Raw genomic sequence first — 9,260 nt, 5'->3', positions numbered from 1 at the left:
AAGGAGTTAGAAATGCTCCTGACTTTGCCAATACACTGAGGATATTGCACTGCTTTTATCAGCTTGTGAGATGGTCAAAAATAAAGGAAAAGCTTTCACTGAAAGCTTTGCGTTTCAGCAGCAATACTGGCATTTTGAAAACTGAAAATGCGGCAACTGGAAAATCAAAATATTTGATTTCTGAACAAACTGTTCATGCCTGTCTTGTGGGTCGGACTCCAGGGCGTCCTTCCCTGCTATGGACCAGCCAGGCTGTGTCCACTAGTAAGAAACACAGGAAGCTTCTTGTCTGGAAGGAAAATTGTACATGAAACAAATTCTAGTCAAAACACATCATGAAAGACAAAAACTCCTCACACCTGGCCTGTGGAATGCAATAGAAGTCTTAATCTTAACAGGAAATCCCAATTTCTAAATTTTAATGCTTCTTTATTTTGCCCACACAGACTTTGACTTTTTGGGGCTGCTGTATTGAAGTCACTGCAGCAGCAGACAAGAAGCATTTCTGAAATCCTGCTGTAATGGCCAGTAGATGGGCATGCAGAAAACAGGAAGGACAAAAATTTGTGAAGTTTCGCTGAAAGTGGGATAGCTGGAAGTGAGAAATCCAAAGCCAGGCTTCAGACAGCAGGAGTTAATCGCATTTAAACAAAAAAAGGCTGCACAAGTATGGCTGAAACCCAGCTCTTGCCAAATGAACAGATCCCTGTTAACTGCAGCAAGATTTCTGTTGCATTTATTGTTACAATTGTTTTTTTTCTTTTCATATAGAGAAAGGTCTCACTGCTTTAAAGCCATCCCAGGACATGGAACACTTCCTGGTTTTATCTGTCGTGACCACACGTATGAAACATGTGAATGATAGAGGGCAGCTGCCTCTGTTCCTGCTGCTGCTGGCGGCTGCAAATCACACAAACCAACGCCTTCCTGTCCCTTGGGAGAGAAGTGAAGGTTCTGGTTTATGAGCAGTTAGAGAATAAAAAAAAGGAAAAAAAAAAAGTAGAAAAAAAATCTACACCTTGCAGCAGACAGTGAGCCAGGGGCTGGTGGGGGTGAGGAAGTTAATCAGCCCCAAGCAGGCTGTTCGGGATGAGGCCAAACAGATGGCTCGTCTCCGAAACGGCAAAACGGGAAGCAGATGTGGCCACCGCTTCTCCCCATGCATAACTGGGAACCAGCCGGTTGGTGAGGAACTTTGCATAACAAGGATAATTTGGTATCAAAACTGTCCCTAGAAGTGATCTGAATGGATCTGGGCACAGTTGACAGTTTTCACTTCTTGTTTCCCACTCAAGGTTCAAGCAGATTAAATCTTAAATGTGACCTGACTGCTTGTCTGGGGTTTCTCCCAGCTTTCTTCTAGGGAAACCTCTGGTGGGAGTTCTCAGGTCTCCACTGAAGCTTTCAGGGCTAAAACCCTGTTCTCTGTTCAACCAGTTGACATTTTAGTGACCAATTTTAGTATGCTCTGATTTTTCAATCTGAAGTCCATAAACTTTTCAGCAAGCAGCAGAACTGACCTTGAACTCATCTCTTCTATTTGCATGCCACAAAACTCACAGCACTTGGATACAAGAATGTCAGGGCTTGGATACAGGAGCCTGGGCTAAAGTCCCCTGTAATCTCTTTACCACTAAGAACACAGCCAAGGGCTCCAGAGGAGCCTGGAGATCAACTGCCTGAGGGAGCAGGGATAGGAGCCTCTGGCTGCAGAGCCTCACCAACATGTCAGAGCATTTGCACCTGCCAGCCCTGCATGCACTTTACCAAAATAACTGGGAAAATAACCTGAGTATTGAGGAGGCAGTTTAAAACATAGATGGGATGTGTGCTACAAGTAAAAGAAGTGTTTTTCTTTTTCTATTCCTTCATATTTTGTTTCAAATGAAATAGTAATATGAATTTGACTACAGATTTTACTTCGTAGTGTCCCTGTTGCAATGACAAGGATTAAAGAAACTACAGAAGAGAGATCCACAGAGCTCTTAACATTAAGGGTTGTTCAAATCTGGATTCAAACACTCCAGGTTTATTTCACTGATAGTTGCAGTATAAAAAAATATATCGTTATCACCTTACAGAGAATCCTCAGTGCAGCCATGGGACAGAATAGAGACTTACTCTCTATTGTGTTAAGGAAAAAGAAAAGGGTGTAAATACTTGCCAAAGCCATATTTGTACGCTGTAACCAAGGCGCTGTTACATGAATTTCACTTTTTTTTAGCACAGTACATAAGCAATTTATCCCCCCAAGTCTAGCTCTGAAGCATTCACAAACTCTTTATTTTTGCTTTGCATCCAGTCACTTAGTTCCTGGCTAATAATATAGATAGTGTTTTATTTGCATAGTCTAGCAAATGCACATGGGAATTGTGCTGAGCACTCGCATGTACGTAGGGGGTTTTTGGACTCATTAAGTATTGGTACAAATTAGAATGGTTACTTCTGCTTTGGAAACATCTGTCTCTCCACCTCTCTGTAATTGAGGCTGAGACACCAACCAGTCTTACAAGGTATATTGTAATTATGATATTATGATAGTACCTGACGAGAATTTCTTCTGCAGGAACCAAGGTAAAGCTGAGTAAGTGAGAATACTCAGGCTCCTGAGGAATACTCAGTACCAACAGACCCTGCAGCTGCTTCCCTGAGCCACAATTCCATCACCTTTAACTGACCTTTAAACAAAGGTGGGATCCTGATCAGCAGAAAGAGCAGAGGAAGAAAAGCTTGAGTGGTTTTAGGAAAACAATGAAATGCAGGTGTTAATAGAACAAGTAATCTAAAATTAAGCATTTTCAACAGAATTTCAAAGCCCAGGCCAAGAGAAGGAGACTACAGGCATCTGCCTGAGTTTCATTAACTACTTCTTGATAGCTTGACCATTGGTCACTGAAAGTAGGAGCAAATGTACCAGAAGTGATAGGCAGACCAGAAGGGAAATGAAGGGTGGTAGAAGATTGGGTGGAAAAATTAACATATCAAGTTCAGCAGTGAAGAAATTGCTCTCTACCATATAGGTTATTACTACAAAATTAAGAAAAGCCAAACCCAGTGCATTTCAAGGGGAAAAAAAAAAACAAAAAAACCACCACTTTTGTTAATGGCTGTATGCCTGTTATAGTGCTTACTATACTATGGGAGAGTTGTCCTCTTCTCTTGATTATCCTTAAACCTAAAATCAATTTCTGAACTAAAATTATTCTTCTGTTTAGATCTAAGTGACAACTCCCTACCCCCTACCCTTGCCAAATCCAGGCAGCCCACACAGGTGTTCCCACTATACATTCACACTTCCTTTTTAGTATCTTCAGTACCTGACAAAGCAGAGAACTGTGTGGTGTAAGTCCTTTTCAATAATTCCCTTGATGCTCTCATTAATTAAAAAAAAAAAAAAAATCTTTTATTACTATCCTGTTCTCTGGAGATACAGAGTCCTGGAGAATATCCATTTTTGTTTCCAACACAGCAGGTGTGTAGCTCTGTTGACTTTGGGATGAATGTGTGTCTGTGTGCATAAGATTACAACAAGTGGAAATTACTTTGAAAAAAAGTTGATATAATTTCTTCCTGTTATCTTTAGATTTATTCTATAGTTTCCAAAATTCAAGATACTTTTTCTGAAAGATTGTAAACAGCAGCACAAGTGTGTAACAACTGCATCCTTCCCTTCCCTGAAAGGAAAATTGAAGCACAATACACTCCCTGAATTCCTTATGTAAGTGTGTGCAATAGGTTTTGACAAAATCAGGATTGGGAGCCAGGTCTTCTAATATTTATTCTCCAGCCACAGATTAGGCTTCCTCTTTGTGGACAGTATACTCAGGAAACCCCACTTGCAGACCCTTGCACTAACAGCTAAGAATTGAAAGAAGGCCACAGGACTGCGAAGTCAGGCTTTATGGTGCATCAAAATACATGTGTGTTTGTGCACATGTACTATATTTGTAAATACTACATGCCTGCCTAATTCAAAATATTCAGTAATTTATATCTTTTTAACCTGCCAGTTTTCCTTCCACTTCTTTGTTAATGAAAACATTTTAAGTTGCCTAAATTCACAGAATACTTTGACCAAACATACCGAGACATATAATCTGTTCCATGATTAGATGTTGAAGTTAGACAGCTTTTGCCTTGCAAATGTCTTTCAAATGATGCACAGATAAAAAAGGAAAGCAATGTTGGGACAGGGGCTCCCTGTCTGCTGTACAGCCCTGTGGGCCCCCGCGCAGTTTTTCTACTGATACGTAATTTTCTGCTCAAATATCTCTTTTATGGTGACTAACTGATTTAACAAGTTGGGATGTTTTTCTAAACCTTCAAAAGCACAACACAAAATTATTCCATTTACCCTCCCAACAATGTCAGGGAAGAAATTAAAACCAATAAAAAACCAACAAAACAACAAAATTTTTAAAAAACCCAAACCCCAAGCAACCAAACAAAAGAAAAAACAAAACCCGCCTATGAAGGCTTTAGTTAGAGGCTCATTTGCAACCGAAAAGACGAGGCTCACCCACCAAACTTTGCACAAATAGGAACGTGCAAAATAGAAACTTCAGATAAGCTGTGGAAAGAGGGTGGGATTTCCAGAAAATAGGGAAGAACTTGTTACACCCTCCTTGTCGAATTTTGCAGGATCACCACAGCTTCACTGGAGAAACAGTACGTGCCGAGGGGGAAAGCGAAGAGCTTTCCTTTTGGTTCTGCTTCTCCTGTATAAACTGCTTGCCTAATTTCCTTTGCAATCAGAGAAATATTCGACCCAAACCCCATCGTTTCCACATCTGCTTTTGCTACAAAGTCTCTTGCTACTTCCATAATTTTATGCCATGAATATTGTACCAGGACCGTAGTTCTGCATTACTGCTGAGCAAGTTGAAGCCTTTTAGGGCAGAGGGAAAGAGAGAGAGGCTGGCTGGAGCCACTCATCCCCACAGCTCGCCCTGACAAGTCTGCTAGCATGGGGTTAGAAACGAAATGCCCAGAAGAAACAAATGCCAGCAGGTTTGGTGGCAGCAGAGAAGTGAAAAGAAATTTACACAAGATAAGGGGAAAAAAAAAAAAAAAATCGGGGTGTGGGGTGCATTAAAATACAAAAAATAATTTATTCCAGGAAATTGCACTTCTTGGCTTCTTTAGCCGAAGCCTGCTTCTGCACCAGGAAAACACTGTGAGAAACTAAGGTAGGCATAAGAAACACTGACTTCTGCAGTGAGCTTTCTAAAAAGTTTTGCAGCAGTGATAAGGCAAAAAACAATATAAATAATAGTACAATTGTCACATGCAGTCAGCATGCAAAAAGTGGGCCTGGAAAGAGCTGCCCAAAGATGGATATTACAGAGAAGGGATTTATGTGTTTTTATGGCAGTCTCATATCAGTTTCACTTTTAATTATGTATCAGGAGAAAGAAAATAAATAGGGATTTTGGATTGATCTGTGAGCATCTCAGGAAACTACACAACAAATTTCTGGACCCCACAGAGTACCTTGGCCCGCTTTAGGCACAAAAATTAAGTGCAGGATGCCAGAGTGCGCCTCTCCACCTTGTGTCGCTCGGCAGGACAGCCGTGCTACGCAGCACCACCCCGGAGGCCACCCGGAGCCTCCTGCAGCCATCCCCCTCAGCAAGATTTCAGCAGCAGCGCGTTCAGACCCGCGGCACGGACCGAGGGAGAGATGTTATCGCCGTTTCCTTTCCCTTCCCTCAGGCGATTGCTCTTGAAAGAAACACTCCCTTCGAAAAAGGGAATTGCAGCAGCGCTGGGCTTTCCCCCGACCATGCACGCTGCCACTCTGTGACGTTGCCTTTCCAAGGATTTGCTGAGCGGTGCTGTGTGGAAAACCAAATCTGTAGTCCCGACATCTGTTGGCTCAACAAAAGGGATGGCTGAAACAAGCTGCCTGACAAAGAGCGTGCGCTTCCTGTTGTTGGCAGAAAGCGAGACTTCACGCTGTTCCCCCTGGCTTCCTTTAAAAACAGAGCCAGGAATTGATGTAAATTGCCTTCAGAGCATCTGACCCACAAAGCAGGGAAGTGAGAAACCGTAGGACTCGGGGAGACAGAGCAATGTTAGCCACCTATATCTGAATACAAATATTTTAATATCCTTGAGCAGTGATCGTGGGCGTCATCAGCGATTTTCCCCTGAAACCTGCTCAGGGGGCTGAAGCCTTCAGCGGCTCCAGAGAATTCTTTCCCCGGAGCGCTCAGCCAAGTGGTTTCTCCGGCCGCAAAAGCTGCGCTGCAGCGGGCTCGCCGGGCCCGGACACTCGGCGGAGCGCTGGCAGAGGGGCTCACGAGAAGGGAACTCCTTGCCCAGCACGGAGGAATCCTGGCCGGGCACCAGGAGCCGGCCCTGCCCCGCTGGCGCGGGCGGTGCCGCTGCCCGGCCCGGGTGCAGCGGCGCCGCGGCTTCGTCTTCTGAGACAGCCCCGGGAGAGCAGCAAGTGCCACTTACTATCAACCAAAACACAAACGAATTGAGACCGTTCAGTCAATTGGGCTCAATTCCTTTTACCTGCTGTGGATCTACAGGTCGATGCGTTTTCAGGATTTTCAGCCTGGGAGATTGTACCTGCTCATTTACTCTGTTATTAAAATTTCCAAGATCGAGCATCAATTTAAATACAAGTGCACTGTAGCAGGATTTTCACCTCTTTTCCCAGACCCCGTTAACCCGAGACACGAAGTAAAATTAATCTTTTAGAATCCGAGCTTTGTTAAATAGGAAGTTCTGTAAGTGTCAGCCTGGTTTTTGCAGGTCCCTCAAAAAAAAAAAAAAAAATCTTAAAAATTGAAGTCCACCCAACAAAAAAACCCAATTAATACAATAATTAATACAAGTCCAGCAACAAGCTATTGACACTGTTTTTTTTTAAGTGTCACATTTTTAAGTGACAAAACAAGGAAATAATATTGACTACCCTTGGGCTTTCCTTAAGAAATTGGATGGACTTCTTTAGGAAAAGATCTCCATCTGGTGGCAGGCTACAAAAAAAAGAGCAACTCAAACACTACAGTTGTGTTCCTCTCCCTGGAAAAGACTGCTATTCCTGAAAATGGACAGGGGTCCTGAGGATAAGTATTTCTCCATAAACTTCTAGGATTTATATAGGAGAGACTGAGCAAGGCATCTTTCAGGCTTGTCCTAAATGCAGGCAGAGCTAAAGTTTTTGAGCTCACCTGGTCCCATACACCGTTGCACAATTTCTGCTGCTGCCAGCACCGTGTGAGACATTCCCAGCCTGTGGAAGACACGGAGCAGCAGTGCCATTGCCACCTGTATCTGCAGGCATACGTGTCCAGGATACTGGGATTCACCCACAGGCAGTAACTACATTCATTCCTCCCTAATGATAAAAACAAGGCAGCATCACTTTTCCACTGCCCTAAGGGCAATAAAGACTCTTAAAACATGGATATTTTTTTAATGGGATTGTTCTACAGACAAAAGTTAACATTCCCTGGCATGAATTCCCCCTACTGTGGGGTGACTAGAGGCATGAGTTGTACTACCACGACTATCTGGGGAATTGCAGTACCACAACAACTATTATTAAAAGCACATGAAAAATAGTTTTCATTAATGAAACCACAGTGGAGCAGTCCCCAGTGTGCTCAGCATTGTCCCTTCTGAGACAGAGCATTAGTGTGTATTTTCAGCAGATGACAGCAAAAGTTTCTGAAAATTTGATCTTCTGTTACTTTGATGCAAAACTTCTGGTTTTGGAATGACTTCTGATATCACAATGTTTTAATTATCACATTTAATTTTTTTCAGTCAGCTCTCAGACTCACTGTCATATGACAGTAAGGCACTGCATTAAACAGGGTGGAACCTCTTACATTTAACATTAAAATCACTGAAAAAAAATCACCAAGTATATTCATAAAATAATGAACTGATCACAGAATTGTCCCTAGAAGCTTCTTATTTCTCTCCAGTTGTAGCTATGCTAGCCCAGAGGTTCTGTGACCTTCTTGAAAGGTCTTCTTTTTCTGCTTTGTCCTATCACCACCAGATGTGTTTTTATATAAAATTAAGCCATCGACAGATATTGAAAAATACATAATGAATTACAAAACTGCCTGAAAGTACACATTAATTTGTGTCTTTACATGTAATTGATCTCCCCACCCAGAGGACTTCCATCTTCTCTGTTGATTCTGTTTGAATTTTCTCTCTTTTTTATTAAGAGAAGCTGGCATCAAAATAGCTTGCAGACATCAGCTTCCAGAGTTCATGCCCTCTCTGGAAAACAATTCTCCATCACTTAAGAAAAATCAGGAGTTTCTCTAATGCTATATAAATGACTATATACTTCACTACAGCAGATCTATATCCATTCTGTAGTGCAAATAATTAGTGTGCAAAAAAAAAAAAAAATACAATATATCAAGTGAATTCAAGCTCCTGTGTCAATATTTACTCCTCTTTTCTTTCCATACATGGTAAAAAAAAAAATCCACAGGTCAAATAAATTCTCCTTTGTCAGAATACTGAATTAAGTATGTGAGCACGAGCCATTTCATAACAACTCTTGTAAGAAATCTCACTGGTTACATCAGACCAGCAGGGAGAAGCAGTCACTAGTTGCAAGTGTCACAAAATAAAATTACTCATTTGCAAAAGGAGAAAACAGACATACAGGTCTTCACCACCACTAAGGAATATTTGGGACTGGAGAAATTTATTAATCAAAATTATCCTGCACAACATGTTTAGGTGGAACTGCCCCAGCTGGCAGTGACACACTTGCCTTTGGCTGTAGGCAAAAAGTTATAAAGAGACAGTTTTGCTAACACCAAAAATCATAAAAACCACTCTAAATTTAAAATCAGAAGCCTAAGTAATGTAATCTTATTACATTTTAACCCATAGCCCAGAATTTTGTGATCTACTTCTGAAAAGAAAAAAGCCAGCTTTTGATTCCCTCCTGTGAACACACAATCTTTCCAGTCTTTCAGAGCAATGCATTAGCAGACTGACCATCATTTAATTCTTGGTGCTCAAGTGTTTCCATTTTATAAAGCTCAGAGAGAATTTCAGATTGCAGCATGCCAGTTCCAAAACCAGGCAAACAAACCTGAAATTGGAATTGTCTACCAGCAGAGTTTAGGGAAAGCCTGAGCTCCTGGGAGCTTTTGTCACATGGCTTTGGTGGAAAGCCTCAAGCAGCCTGGCTGTGTCTGATTACGCTGCATGCGCCATGGCCAAAGGAAGATGTGATAAGATCCGAGGCACGATGGAAG

Source organism: Lonchura striata, chromosome 1 (genome assembly GCF_046129695.1).
Source record: "Lonchura striata isolate bLonStr1 chromosome 1, bLonStr1.mat, whole genome shotgun sequence".
In the NCBI taxonomy this organism is placed as follows: domain Eukaryota; kingdom Metazoa; phylum Chordata; class Aves; order Passeriformes; family Estrildidae; genus Lonchura; species Lonchura striata.
Note: the sequence above shows the minus strand (reverse complement) of the source record.